The 16,005-nt window shown below is 37.0% G+C and overlaps 1 protein-coding gene across 4 annotated transcripts in view; it reads right to left on the reverse strand.

The window, feature by feature from the left end:
• Positions 1-16,005, reverse strand: part of SLC7A13 (solute carrier family 7 member 13) — a 62,182-nt gene that overhangs the window by 19,798 nt on the left and 26,379 nt on the right. For 3 of the 4 annotated variants that reach the window (XR_004680462.1, XR_004680464.1, XR_004680461.1), the window contains 2 exons: positions 9,057-9,206; positions 5,946-6,053 (listed from right to left, as the gene is read on the reverse strand). The gene's annotated coding sequence lies outside the window, so the exon portion shown is untranslated. Of the gene's footprint in view, positions 1-5,945; positions 6,054-8,926; positions 9,207-16,005 lie in introns of all 4 variants that reach the window. The other variant, XR_004680463.1, reaches the window with a different exon arrangement.

The following is a 16,005-nucleotide window of genomic DNA, read 5'->3' on the forward strand; positions in this document are numbered from 1 at the left end:
TGCTATGGTGAGTACTGTGAATTGTGTAAGACTGTTGAATCACAGACTCGTACCTCTGAAAGGAATAATACATTATATGTTAAAAAAAAAAAAAGAAGATAGTAGGAATGGAAAAATGAAGGGGGGGAAATCAGAGGGGAAGATGAACCATGAGAGACTATGGACTCTGAGAAATAAATTGAGGGGAGGGGAGTAGGGGATGGGTTAGCCTGGTGATGGACACGTAAAGACATGTAAAGAGGACAAGTACTGAATGGAGCATGTACTGAATGGAGCACTGGGTGTTATATGCAAACAATGAGTCATGGAACACTACATCAAAAACTAATGATGTAATGTATGGTGATTAACATAACATAATAAAATAAAAAAATAAACTGTATTAATTAAAAATAAAGTATGGCAAAATCACTAGGAAGAAGATCAATATACAAAAATCAGTTGTATTTCTATATATGAACGAAATTAAGAATATAATTTCAATCTTAAAAAAAAGAATATAATTTCATTCACCATAGCACTAAAAAGAACAAAATATTTAAGAATAAACTTTATAAAAGTGCAAAACATACACTGAAAACTATAAAATTTTGCTGAAGTAAATTAAAGAAGACCTAAGTAAATAGAGAGAGGCATTTTGTATTTAGAATTAGAAGAGTCAATATTGTTAAGATGGCAATTCTCTCCCAAATTGATCTATACTTTCAACAAAATTCCTATCAAAATTCTGTAATGTGATAGAGATGCTAATAATCACTACAATGATAACCATATTACAATATTTAAATGTATCAAATTAACATGTTGCATACCTTAAATTTACACAATATTGTATGCCAAATATATATCAATAAAAAAAAACTGCTGGTGGGCTTTTTTTTTTTCCAGAACTTGACAAACAGGGGCACCTGGGTGGCTCTGTCAGTTAAGCTTCCCACTCTTGGTTTCAACTCAAGTCACAATCTCATGGATAATGGGATCAAGCCCCACCACTGGCTCTGCACTCAGCTGGGAGTCTGCTCAAGATTCTCTCTCTCTCTCCCATCCCACCCCCAAGTAAATAAATAAATAAATCCTTAAAAAAAAAGAAATTGACAAATCCTAAAATTTGTATGAAAAGGCAAAACACCTAAAACAGTCAAAGTAATTCTGAAAAATAGGAACCAAGTTGGAGGACTTTCACTTCCTAATCTCAAAGTTTATTATAAAAAATAGAATAATCAAGATAGTCTGGTACTGGTATATAGACATATAATTATACAAATTATAGTAACAGAATTGAGAGCCCCAAAATAAAGCCTTTTATTTTATTTTATTTTTCTTTTTTTTAAGATTTTTTTATTTATTCATTCGAGACACAGAGATACAGAGAGAGAGAGAGAGAACATGAGCAGGGGGAGAAGCAGAGGGAGGGGGAGAAGCAGGCTCCCTGCTGAGCAGGGAGCCCGATGTGGGGCTCAACCCCAGGACCCTGGGATCATGACCTGAGTGAAAGGCAGATGCTTAACCATCTGAGCCACCCAGGTGCCCCAAAAGCTTTTTATTTTAGTCAACTGATTTTTTTTTTACAAAGGTGCCAAAGCAATTCATTGAGTGAAAGGATAGTCTGTTCAACAAATGGTTCTGGGACCATTAGATATCCACATACAAAAAGATTGACTTAGACCTTCATCTCAGACCATACACAAAAATAACTCAAAATGGACCATACATTTGAATGTAGGAATTAAAATAATAAAACATTTAGAAGAATATATAGAAGAAAATCTTCAAGACCTTGTGTTAGACAATGACCAAAAGCATGGTTCATAAAAGAAAAAATTGTTAAAATGGACCTCACCAAAGATTAAACCTTTTGTACTTCAAAGGCATCATTAACGAAATGAAAAGACAAGCAATAGAGAGCAAGCAAATATTTTCAAAGCACATACCCAATAAGGACTTGCACCCAGAATTTACAAAGAATGTTTGCAACTCAATAAGAAGGTAGTCCATCAAAACTGAACAGACATGTGGACAGACATTTACAAAAGAAGATCCATGAATGGTTAATGTAAAAATGGCACAAAGATACTCGATAATATTAATTATTAAGGAAATGCAAATTAAAATCACAATGAGATCAATTCACACCTATCGGAATGGCTATAATAATTCAGGCAGGCAGTTACAAGCATTGGCAAGGATGTAGATAAACAGGAACCCTCCTACATTGCTGATGAAAATGTAAAATAATGTATTCATTTTGGAAAACAGTTTGGTCATTTCTCAAAATGTTAAACATTAAACTACCATTTCACCCAGGAATTCTACTCCTAAACCCAAGAGAAATGAAAATATATATCTGCACAAGGACTTGCACAAAAATGTTTATAGCAACATCATTTATAATAACCAAAACTTGGAAACAATTTAAGTGTCCATCAACTGGTATGTAGGGAAAAAATGTGGTGCATCCATACAATGAAATAATATTTACCAACAAAGAGGACAACCTACCAACACATGGTCCATCATGGATGGGCCTCAAAAACATTATGCTAAATGAAATGCTAAACCAAAAAAACTACATATCATATGACTCTGTTTATATGAAATGTCTAGAAAAGACAAATTTAAAGACATATAGAGTAGATTAGTGCTTTTCTGGGGCTAAGGGCAGGAAAAAGAATGAACTGTAAATAAGCATGAGGGATCTTACTGGAGGAAAGGAACATGTTCTATAACTGTTTTATGGGAATGGTAATACTATTTGGTAAATTGGCTAAAAGCCATTGAATTGTACACTTGAAATGGATGAATTTTATAATATGTAAAACATACCTCAATAAAATTAAAAAAAAAACAAAGTATGGTAACATGATATGTGAAGGATTAGTTGGTATTTTCCCTTATCCCTCCTGGCTTCCTATTGATCCTCTCAAATATAACTGCGTGCAGAAAAAAAGTATGTATTTCTTCAAGTGATTTCAAAGATGAAGGGGAAAAAATGGATGCCAAATTCTTCATTTCTAAGCTTCAAAGACCCTTTCCAGACAGAAAATATTTTAAAGGAGAAAAAGTGATCTGAACAAGCCCCCATTAGATAAGGAATCTTCTGAGCAGAAAGGAGGAGACCTCGGAGGGGAAAAAGAGATTATACACACTGTAGTAGACATGCCTCTTGTAAGGTGACCAGCTCCAGGACTTTCTGTGTTTTCATACTGAAAGTCCTGCATCCTGGAAACTCTTTCATTCTCAAATATGGAGATTTGGTCACCCTACTTTTAGTTCGCACCTTCTGAGTTGTATCCTGGGGGCTTGGTGCAGGGCTGCTGGTGGGAAACCAAGAATAAAAGAAACATGCGTCCTGGTTTCTACTTGGGATTTCTGAAAGACAGGAGCCTAATGCACCCTCAAGGAGATAGGAAAGGGTGGGGAACTAGACATGGTAATGTGACATATTTAGGAGTGAAAAGAGACCTACACACCATCCCAGGACACCTATGGTACCTGTAGGGTGCAGAAGGGGGTCTAAAAGTTCCTTTGGGCCCCACATGTGGCATGGAAGCTAACTCATGGTTATCTTTGTGGATGTCCAAAATTGGGATGAAGAGAGGCATATCCAACAGAGCCCATGTGGACCATCCTCAAAAGAGAAGTGGTAAGAATGGGCTCAAGGAATTGCCAGGGCTATGAAGCAGAGTAGATGCCAAGATAAGGCCACATTCTACCCAGGTTGCTGTTTGAGAAAGCATCATTCTTCGCTTTTGCCATGAATCTGATAGGATAAATTATATAGAAAGTAAGGGTCCACTTTGTGAGTGAACAAATCAAGACCTGGATGAGATCAGGCCTCTCACACACCACCCACGGTGCCAGATGCATAAGCCCCTAAAATTGAAAAATCCACAGGGAAAAATATAGCAAAAAAGACTGAATTGGCAGTGGGGGGCGGGGCTCCTGAATATAATATAAATTTCAAAATTAAATACTGAAAAATAACTGAATTTATTTTTACCTCGAAATGACTAAACTAAGATTTCGGCCTCAGGTAAAATAAGAACTTTGACACAAAAATCAAAGTGAATTATGTAGACAATAAAGGAATGGACATATGAGGAACTTCTATAGCAAGAACTCTGCCTTCCACTGAGGTTCTCAAACTTTAACTTTCAGAGAACGTGGCAGAACAGTTGGCCTGTAATTTGCATGAAGATAAGTGCTGGCAGTCATTGAATCCCTGTTTATCATTTGCAAATAAATCTAAAAGTGCCAACACCATCACTAGTAATGAAGTACCAGAGAGTGAGACGCACTGGGAAACAGCTCATTGCATGTACAAGAAGATTTAATGAGGAGACCTGGGAACTCATTATATACTCATTTTAATAATTTACAGACTGGGAACAAAGGTTTACTTCTACAAACAGTGATTTTAAAATTAGAGATCTTTCAACAATCTTGCCCCTGAACTTTGGATTCTGGTTAAGTAATGTCTGTTCAGGTTTTCAGATTAATATGGGCAGAGAAACATTGTTTCAATGCATATATTCTAAGTTTTCTTGAATTTAGGGAAAACTGGAAAACGTGTTCTGTTTTGTTTCTCTTATTAATACACCGTCTAAGTGACCATTCTTTTTTTTTTTAATATTTTATTTATTTATTTGAGAGAGAGAATGAGATAGAAAGCATGAGAGGGGGGAGGGTCAGAGAGAGAGGCAGACTCCCTGCCGAGCAGGGAGCCTGATGCGGGACTCGATCCCGGGACTCCAGGATCATGACCTGAGCCGAAGGCAGTCGCTTAACCAACTGAGCCACCCAGGCGCCCCGTAAGTGACCATTCTTATGCAAGGAAATGCTATAGGCTTGCTTTCAATATGTTTTACTCAGCATTAAGCATGTTTTCTGATCCTGTTCAGTTTAAAACATTTAAACATACCAAATTATGTTACTTAATCCTATCTTGTTTCTCAGACACTGACAGAGTTACATCATTTAGCCAGTAGGTATAACATTAAAATACACGGTATTTTTGTACACGTGAGTGGAAAAATATTGGCAAATAATCCAATGTAATTATCATTTGTGATCTCATATTTTGGCTTGGACCAAAAATCCACAACTGTGACATAACGGCATGTACTTCAAACAAGGATTGTATTTCTACAGAAAAAAAATGGGGGATAATTATTTGAAACTAAAAATTTTAAAAATGTTTCCACTACTGGCTCTGTTGTGTTACATGTTGGCAAAATCCCCCACAAAATGCATAAGGAAAAAAATGTCTGCCACAAAATACATAAATACTAAGAAAAATATCAATATTCTTTATGAAAAATATATCACATTACACTGATAATTTAAGAAAGATAGAAACATGGATAATGAGAAGACTAAATAAAGAAAAACACTGAGAGGAAAGAAAGAGTTGGAGAGAGTGAAATAGAGAAGAAAGGATGGGGGAAGAAAGAAGATCTAATTTTATCCTTTTGCTATTCATTAAATTGTACTATTCAAATCTCAAGAGTTCTTTCAAAGTAGAAGTTTTTATATTGATCTATAGTAATGTTTTAAGGGAAATGAATTTATAAAGATCACCTTTTGTATAAAATAAATACAATTTGTCCAGATCATATGAGGTGGTACTTACAATTAGACTTATAAAGGCAAAGATGGTAAATGGAAAGGGGAAATAACAAACTAGTAAATGCACTTTTTAATTTTGAAATTGGTCTTGAAAGTTTTCATTGCGTTGAAAAAATGGGACAATGTCCAGTTTGGCTTCAATATCATCCTCCTCTAAGTCTTTGGTATAACCATATTGGGTATAATTATATTTTATTGTATGAGTTAGGACTACATACAAATCAACTTATAAGAAATCTGGGTGGCCTTTAAAAACATAGTCATCTTTTTTCTTGCATCAGAGGAAAACTGAGGTAGATATCAGTTCTGTGGCTTACCTCCATTAAGGTTCCTAACAGTCACAAGATGGCTTCTAGAGCGTTGGCAAAACACCTGCAACCAGGGCAACAGGAAGAGGAGAATGGCAGTGCTGCCTCGCATGTTTCCTATGGCAGAGAATCAAGAAAATTTATGAAAATTCTTCAGATCCATGGGTAGGAAAAACTGTTGGGTCAGCCAGCCAACAGTTGTCAGCAACAGCTTTTTAAGATCTGTTTTTAATTCTTTGTCCTAAGATCCTAATTATGAAGTAAATCAAGTTCAAGAGCTCCATAATAAATTATAAGAAACTTATTTCAAAAGAACTAAATATTCAAGGAAGTAGGTTAACCTTTAGGTTCCTACTTTGTAGTGTACCCAAAATGCCAATCATACCTAGTGTTGCAAACCTCTTTCTAGGAGAACTTGCTTTCCTTCAACATCTGTGTCTACCAGGAAAATATCTACTGGCAAAATAAACAGTGTTAAATTCCAACCAACTCACCTAGAAAATTAAATCAATTCCCTTGCTGATTAACAATGTTATTAGAAGATCAAAACACAGTATTTCATATGAATATACCAAGTTCTACCAGAAATCCCTTTACAGAAAAGAATACTGAAATATATTTTTTTTCTGGACCAAAGTAGCATCATTTTTTAAGTGGAGAATAGTGCCAAAGTGTGGCTCCCTAAGTATTTTGAATATTTATCCTCTAGTTTTATTTCATTTCTTTTTCGTGTTTTACAACATTTCCACATGACTAGCATTCTAGAAGATATCTCAGCATTGCAATCATTTCTCTTCTTCTCCACTGGCTTCACATACAGATTTCTCAGGGAGAAAGTTCATAAAAATAGATTTAGAAATGTTGGAACCTATCTTCCGGGCCTAACAAGAAAGGAGCAAAGCAATTGGATCTATTAATGCTTCTTCCAGGAAATTATGAGACAAGTTAGGTAAAACGAATTAATGAACAATATTAGAGATTCTCGAGTTGTCTATAGATGAATCTTCAGGCCTCTCTCCGTGACTGTCTGTTTCTGGCTGAATATTCTGATGGAGGCAGAGCCTGGCCAATGAGGCCTTGTTCTTCACCTTAGAGGTGTTTTGTAGAAAGAATGATTCCACTGAATTCAGGGAAATCCATGGGCCTCACAGGGCTGTATGCTCACACCATGTTTATGATAACCTCGATTTTTAAAGTATAGCTCATATTGAAAAAGTCATGAGTTTGTTCTGGCCTCCAGAGACAGGCAAAGGCAGAATAGTTTTTATGGCTCTGTGTCTGTGGCCAGGGAAGGTCACACACATAAACTAGGAAACTATTTTTGATAACTTGGACTTGGAAAGACCAGCTGAGCTCTCTGTAAGCTATTTAAAACCTGCTCTGGATTCTCAGGCAGCACCAGATCTTCTGATTACATGTTTACAAGCCAGTCCTTAAAGATCTGTGTGGCTCTTCACTCCACAGCCAGGACACCTAATGCTATTCACCTTTAAAGTGAAATCCAGATACTAATGGAATAATCTCCATAAATATCTGTGCATGTAGATGAGTGCAATTAATCCTATTTTAGAGACCAGCCAATAAGCTCTTTGTCTAGTGTCATCAGGAGGATCCACATAAAATCTGAGTTCAAATCTTTCATTTTTCCAACTTAGTCAAAATGCTCAGCATAAACTTGATGTCCTGGAAATAGTCTTTGAAGAAATATAAGATACATCCTGAGGAGCATGAGAAGGCAGTGGTTAAGTTCATATACTCCAGAACCAGACTGGCTATGACCCTTGGCAGTTTCCTTGCTCTTCTTGTGCCTTAGTTTCCCCATTTTAAAATGGGGCTGATAGTAATAAGCACAGAATAGATTTGCTGTTAGTACAGAATGAGTTTAGTGTTTGTAAAATGGTGAGAACAACTCTCTGGAACATTGTGAATACATCACAAGTATTAGCCATCATTAGCACAAAGCAAGAGATTGTGTTCTCCAAAATTACTTATTTCCCCAAAATAATTCAAATACATTTCTCTCTGAACAAAGAAAATTGGCGTTGCTCTTCTGTGATACCAATGATCTATTTCTTTTATCTTGCTCTGGAATAAAGGTGTCCCTATCAATTGTGAAATAGGGGGTGTAAAGATTTGTAACTGCAAATATGGCAAAAGTCTGTAAGTAACTTTTATTTCTCCACAACTGAAATTAATTTTATTCTAAAGCCCTAATTTGCTTCTTTGGTGAAAAGTTCATTCTTGCCAATTCAAGGTAACTTAATCACTTTCAGTTTAAAACTCAATCTCTTATGACTCTCAACTCTCTCTTCTCCTTTGCCCCCTTATACCCTTGTGTAAAGTTTTTTTTTTTTTTTTTTAAGATTTAAAAGGGGGCAGGAAGGGGTAGAGGGAGAGGGTGAGAGAATCTCAAGCAAACTTCACGCCGATCGCAGAGCCCGACGCAGGGTTCAATCCTATGGCCCCAAGATCATGACCTGATATGAAACCAAGAGTTGGATGCTCACCCAACTGTGCCCCCCAAGGCTCCCACCCCTGTGTAAAATTTTTGAGATTTTATAAGCTCCTGAGATATTCGTCTTGTGCCTGTGGGAGAGGAAGGGTGTTCTGAGCTCTCTTAGGTATGACTGCAGTTAGGGTAAAGCTTGGGCTACTTGACCTTGGGCATTACCTCTATCTCCACTGTCTCCCATATTGTCCTCAGCTGGTGTAACATGGAGTCTGTTGCCTTAGCATGGCTAGTCCACCCTGCAGACCCTACTACAGGCTCCATCACCTTAGCCCTGGGCTCCTTTCTCAGATCTTAGTTCCTAAACAAAAAATTTGGGCATGGGGGTGAACTAGCTCATGCTCTTTTTTGCTCAAACATGCCACACCACCATCGCTATCAAAGCCTCCTCTTGGTGCTCGACGACATTAGTCATCTATTGCTGCATAACTTATTACCCCAACACTTAGTGGTTTAAAACAACAAATATGTATTATCTCACTTTCTGTTGGTCAGGAATTCAAGAGCAACTTAGCTGGGTGGTTGTTGGTCAGGGTTTCTCATGAAGCTGCCATCAAGATGTCAGTAGGGCTGCAGTTATCTGAAAGTTTGGCTGGGGCTAGCAGACTCACTTCCAAGGTCACTCATGTCACTGTTGGCAGCAGGCCTCAGTCCTCACTGGCTATCGGCCAAAGACTTCTGTCCCTCACCATGTAGGCTTCTCCATAGAGATTCTGAAGATTCCTCAGGACGTGGCAGCCAGCTCTCCCAGAGCAAGTGATCTGAGAGAGAGCACAACAATTTTATGTAAAAGACTAATGCGTTTTAATTGTAAAACAATGTTACATGAGACTCAATGGTTTATGTGGCTTCTAAAGCAATTAAGGGAAGTTTGATATCTGGAATTGAAGAGATGATAATCCTGCTCTATGATTATTCTCATTTGTTATTTAAATAGCTACCAGACATTGTGAATTCGAAGCCATGAGACTGAATCTGCAAAAATGGGGATAACAACAACAACCTTTAAATCACAAAAATCAAATTTTGCCATATAATTACGGCACTTGAACAGGAAATTGATATGTGTTATTTTAAACTCAATCACACACAAAATAACATTGTTTCTTTTGAGGATTTTTTTTTTTAATGCACACAGGAAAAAAATAGAGGTAAATATCCTAATATATCAGCCTTCTCCCAGGACTAAAATAGAGAAAAAATGTTGATCGGGCAAATGGCATTACCCTCATCTTCAAAATAGTATCAGTAGAAATATTCAGGAAAGCTGAAGAGAGCATTTTATTTTATTGCGATTATTTCCTCTTAATTGAAAATAATTTACAAATGCAATAGAGAAAGTACAGGAAGAAAGGACCAAATATGGATGACTCTTTTATTTAATGAAACAATCATGCAGATCAATATTAAAGAGATACATACTGTTTAAAATAATACGAACCTGCAATAGAGGAAGTGTGAATTTAGACACATTTACATAGCATCTCATTTCAGAAATAATGTATTCTAGTATTTTCCCCATTATTAATTTAGCAGACATTTAATCTTTATTGGGAACACGGACCATCCTCACAAAGCTGTGTTGTTGTTGTTTTATAGCTTCCTGCTCTGGTAGCAATTCGTCAGCTACATCAGATAAAGAAGCCTTTGATAGCAATTATAAATCAATGATTTTCATCAAAACAAAATGAAATGTAATTGAAAGAATACTGAAAGTAAATGAGACATATCCTGTAGGGAAAATATTATACATAGATCACATGGAGACATGATCATTGGTATCTAAAACAAAACAGATGAATAGTTTAGATATGAAAACCCATAAAAAGATATCTGCATATTTCTCTGACGAAACAGAAAACAGCATCTGGGTTAATGACCTAAAGCAACTTAAACTACCTCTGAGGTTGTACAATGAAACTGAATAAAAGGAGATGATTTCAATGACCTCACTGATATGAGGAATTCTTAATCTCAGGAAACAAACTGAGGGTTACTGGAGTGGTGGGGGGTGGGGTGGGAGGGATGGGGTGGCTGGGTGATAGACATTGGGGAGAGTATGTGCTATGGTGAGCGCTGTGAATCGTGCAAGACTGTTGAATCACAGATCTGTGCCTCTGAAACAAATAATGCAATATATGTTAAGAAAAAAAAAGAAGAAGAAGAAGATAGCAGGAGGGGAAGAATGAAGGGGGGGAAATCGGAGGGGGAGACGAACCATGAGAGACGATGGGCTCTGAAAAACAAACTGAGGGTTCTAGAGGGGAGGGGGGTGGGAGGATGGGTTAGCCTGGTGATGGGTATTAAAGAGGGCACGTTCTGCATGGAGCACTGGGTGTTATACACAAACAATGAATCATGGAACACTACATCAGAAACTAACAATGTAATGTATGGTGATTAACATAACAATAAAACATTTTTTTAAAAAAGGAGATGATTTCAGAGGGCATCTTTGTCAGAATTTTGGTTAAAGGGAAGGAGCACTCGTGAGTCATCAAACCCCATGTATGTGTCAGGATTATGACCACTCACTGCCCTAACCAACATCTGCTTAAGGAGATTTGGTTTAAGGCAACACAAGTAATCAAATCTCATGCTAGAAAGCGTTCAGGTTATAAGCCTAGAAGACATCATCCAGCTGTGTGACAGTCCAAATGTAGCAGGTTACTGGTAGGATTTAAGAGATGTGTGGTGGGGGGTGAAGAATAAAAAGAGATGCTTGCACCAACAATTCCCTCAGCCAGTTCTGAGCTTTCTTACTTCCCCTCCCCCAAAAGGGGGGAGCCACTGTTTCAGGTAAATCTTCCACCTAATACGTTTTAGGGCAGTCAAAAACTAAAACTAACAAAGAAACTGGACCGGGCAGAAGATAACAAGGACACACAAGACAAAGGTTAGCCAATTCTCCCTCATAACTAAGGCTAGTTTTGCCGCTTTTAAAATGCAAATTATGTCAGGTAATAATGATAATCATAAAAGGTCATCTTTATTGAATGTGTACTATGAGCTAGACACTGTACTAAGTGCTTTGCTGTCATTTATTCATTTATTCAATTACTAAGTGCCCAATACTATTCTTTGTACATGGGTTATGGTGATGAAGAGAGTAGATACGATCCAGGCTTTCCTGGATATAATGTATATACTAGAGGGGAGAAGGCAAACAAGCTGATAAACAATATATCAATAGGTGGTAAAAGCTATGTGGAAAATAAAGGGAAAGATGGTTAGAAAACAATGTCACTATCTCATTTAATATTCAGAGCAAACCTAAGAAGTACAAGTGAGAAAACATGAGGTTCTGAGAGGTTAAGTAACTAGACCAAAGTCACACAGTATTTTTTTGACAATGGGTTAACAAAATTCTCTAATAAAATTTCTAAAAATGACTACTTCAAAATTTTCTCAGCTTGAATTGTTTTCCTTTTCCACCCCCAAAGAAAATGCAAAATTATCAGCACCTACACACATATACACTCAAACTATAGCCAAATTCTCTACACAGGACTTCATTAGAGTTTAAATTGCTGAAAAATAAGACAATTCCAAGAAGTGATTGTAGGGATGATTTTTTTTTTTCTTTGAAAAACAGGGGACAGACAGTGACACTATTTAGATGAAACTATTTTCTGTGATTGTCAAAAGTTTCTTAAAGGCCTCATTTCAGCTAAAAGAAGATCCAAATCCGAGTTGTCCCTACCTTCCGCTTGCTAACAATCTTTAGGGATACGTTTTCTTCCTGCTCCTAAGGGAAAAAATTGGATTTCCTGATATTTTCATTCTCTATGAACACTTGAAATTTGGGGCAGATGTGTCCAAATCAATGTGAACTTGACTCTTAACAATTGTGTGGCTTTCCTGGTTATTTTTATTTAATTGTGTTCACTCTTTGATGAAGGAATGGGACAAAGAATAGCGAAGAAGAAAGGGAGAGACAATACTGTACCTCTTAGAATTTCTAAAAAAGGACAAATCATAGTGTGGTGTTCCCACTGCCAGTCATAGAAACCTCCCAGTGCTAGTGGTAGGGTACCTAGCATTCTTTGCTTGTCCCTACATAGTCCTTACCATGCTGTATTTTCAATTCTTTATTTTCTAACCATTCCATTGGGCCATGAACGACTTGATGGAAGGGATTCTCTCCCATTCATGTTTATACTCACAATATCTAACACAGTCCCAAGACCAAGGTTGGATGACTAAATTAGCAATTAAGTTAGAATTTGGGATAAACCATTTTTGAAGCAGACATCCCAAGTAATCTTTGTTCCAGGTGTTCTTTCCTACAGCCCAGAATACTCAGAGAGCATAGGTTGAGAGCTCTGACAGCAGAGTCAGAAATCTAAGGTTAGATTCTCAGTCACAGAACTTGTTAGTTGTATGCCCATGGCCTTTTACTCAACTTCTCTACGCCTCAGTTTCTTTATCTGCAAAATAAAGATAATAAAAGCATCTATATTTTTGCCTATGTATTAGATATGATAATTTATGTTAAATCTTAGCAATAAACCTAATATTTTGTAATTGCTTCATACATCTGGGCTATTATTATTGTTATTGGTACTTGATACAAGCTTATAATTAGAGCTTCTTGCCCTAACTAGTTTAAGTCAAGAACTTTTTAACCAATAATTCTCCATAATAAAGGCATGGTTACCCACTCATTCTTTCTGTTGAAATCCTCCTTATCCTTTGAGGCACTGAAGACCAAACAGTTTTTGCAGACCCTAAGGTAAGAAGGCTAAGATGGAAATTATAAGTTGGTAGGTTGACCTTTTGGGGTAAGAGTTCTCAGAGCACCATTTAAGAAGGTGCCTATTCTACTTGCTATATGATTGAGAAGGAATACAGGGTGCTTATTCAAGAGTGATCCATTCATACGTTTCAAACGTCTATGCATGACTAGCTGCATAACTGTTCAGGAGCAGAGTTAAATCCTAGGATACAGTTTCCCTGGGGGTGTGTTTGCTCCGTCTTGTGCTCTGAGGAATTCAGTAGCCCTAGTTTGTCTTTGATGGCATCAACGTATTGTCCTTTCATAAAAATATAAAAATTTTCAGCATGATGAAATTAAAATGACATCATATGGTTCAGACACTTTAATAGGTTCGCTGAGTTCAGTTTTTAAAGTGTTTATGTTTATGTTATGTTTATGAGGTGTTTTTGTTCTCTTTCTAATGCAGCATACAAATAATCTCATTCTTAGAGTTTCCTCCTTTCTCACTTACTGTTCGTGTCCAATAATGACATTGACGCTGGTTGCCCCTGGACACCCTTACTTCTACACATTGTCCTACACTTTTCTGCAAAATCACTGTGTATAAAGAGTTTTGAAACAAAACAAAGTAGTTTCAAAACTGTGTCTCCCCAACATTTGACTAGCTGAAACAAAATAAAACAAAACAAAAACCCAGACAATGAAACAGGTGCCATCTAATATTGTGTTCTTAACAAAAATGATGAGAAGGAAAAAAACCACAAGATGCTGAAGCAAAACTGGGCAAACCTGTGTCGTAAGGCTCCTAACCCTCCTGTACCGACCATTTCCTATTCATCTCATTAGTAAAGGAGGGATCCTTCACCCTAAATAGTGTGAGATGGCTGAACACATGACACCAAACACTGGAGAGATAAGAATGATAGCAGTTCATTCGTCGTGTAACTCACCCCAGGGGAGGAGGACACCATATGCCTTGCAGGGTCACACGGGGATTACGCTCAGGAGCAGAGTGAGCCAACAAGAGCTATGGAAGTCAGGCTTTGTAGTAACAAGTGGATGAGGTGCCTTCTGCGTCACACTGGAGGATGTGATTGGCTTGTTTCAAAAATTTTGCAGACCAACATGGAAGTAAAATTCATTAGGTTGATGACTAGGTGTGGTGCAGCTGGTCCAGCTGAGAGGGGAACTAGCCGTCTTACCCCTCTATACTATTGAGTCCACAAATCCCTGAGAATTCTCTGTAATATTCCAATACTTAGCTTTTGGAGTAAAGCTAAGTGAGTCATCTTATTTTGTCGTAGAAATGAGTGATGGGAGAAACTGGTTCAATAGGGGAAACTAACCAAGGTGAGTCACACCAGATTGAAGAATGGATCAGCAGCCTGATGGTACTCACTCTTTACAATTATTTTATGATTACCAAAGCAGGGAGTGAACCTGTGTTCACCAAATCCACCTACTGTTCCTCTGGAACACACATTTTCTCTGCATCTCCAAGCCACTTTGCAACTACCTTGGGGCCATGAAACTGAGATTCAGCCCATGGAATGTGGGCAAAAGTTACAAATGCCACTTCCAGACCCATGTGAGATCCTCTACCTTCTCTTCCCTTTCCCTAATGACCATAAAAGTCACAGGTTGAAGATGATAGCCTCACAAGATAAAAGGAGTTTAGTCCCTGAATGACTATGGTCCTCTTCCCCACAATATCCTCATTGTACTAGAACATAAGTGAACTATTATAAACTTTTATTACTTCTTATAGCAGATAGCTTATCCTAATAGATAAGCCCAGTACAGAACATTAAGAAAACCTAAGATATGAGAGCACAGCCTAGGTATTGTTACAAATACTGGATACCATTTCCTCTGCATAATCCCTTTCTCATAGCATGCCATGTGCTGTAGAAAACATCTTTAAATTGTATCACAGAAAAGAAAGTCAACTCCTCTTAGGGACAGTGGAAAGAGAATCAAGAATTAAATATAATAGAGCAAAGACAAGTTCTGAATAATACTACCTCAACAAGAGAAAGGTGAAAAGAAGTGGAAAGACAGTCTACGATGTTAATAAATAAAATAAGAACTAAAAACAAAATGATAAGAAAAGAATAGGAGAATAAACAAGAGATTATAAGAATTTAATTGTGGGCCAAAACATCATCTTTACAGATAAAGCAAATAAATTAGAAACAGAATAGACAGAGATGAAAATTGAATTACTGAAATAGACAAAAAATTTGAACAAGTCAACAGTAAAATCAATCACTAGATAAAAAAAATAAGAAAGGGGTGGTGGGTATTGAAACAATCAAATATAAACAAATAGGTAAGGAGCATAAACATCCACAATTCAACAGAAGGCCTCCTGACCCTAGAGAACTTAACAAATGCAACTAAAAGCCTTCAAAGAACTACTACCAACAAATAACCCTCAAAGAATGATTTCAGCACACTGAACACACATGAGTAACACTAATCAAGCCATAGCTTAGTACAATCATTATATTTTAAAAATAAAGAACACAGAAGAAAAAAGGGGGAATAGAGAAAGAGAAACAAAGAAAGGAAAAGTTAGGAAAAGAAGAAATTTTTTAAGCCTCAGGCAGAAAACAAACAAACAAAAATCTCTGAAAAGGAAAAAGAAAAAAAAAAAATGAGGGACAGCATGACCCAAGCCAAAACATAGGGGAGAAATATATGAACAAAATTTCTAAAGGAAAAAAAAACCCATACAGCCCAAGGAGATTACACTCAACCAAGATGTCAGAACATCAAACAGACCATACAAATTTGAAGGAATTCTAGGAATATAGAAGTCCTGGGTTCTTACTGGG

The sequence above is a fragment of the Mirounga leonina genome, unplaced genomic scaffold (assembly GCF_011800145.1).
Source record: "Mirounga leonina isolate KUSES-001 unplaced genomic scaffold, KU_Mleo_1.0 Mir_165, whole genome shotgun sequence".
In the NCBI taxonomy this organism is placed as follows: Eukaryota; Metazoa; Chordata; class Mammalia; order Carnivora; family Phocidae; genus Mirounga; species Mirounga leonina.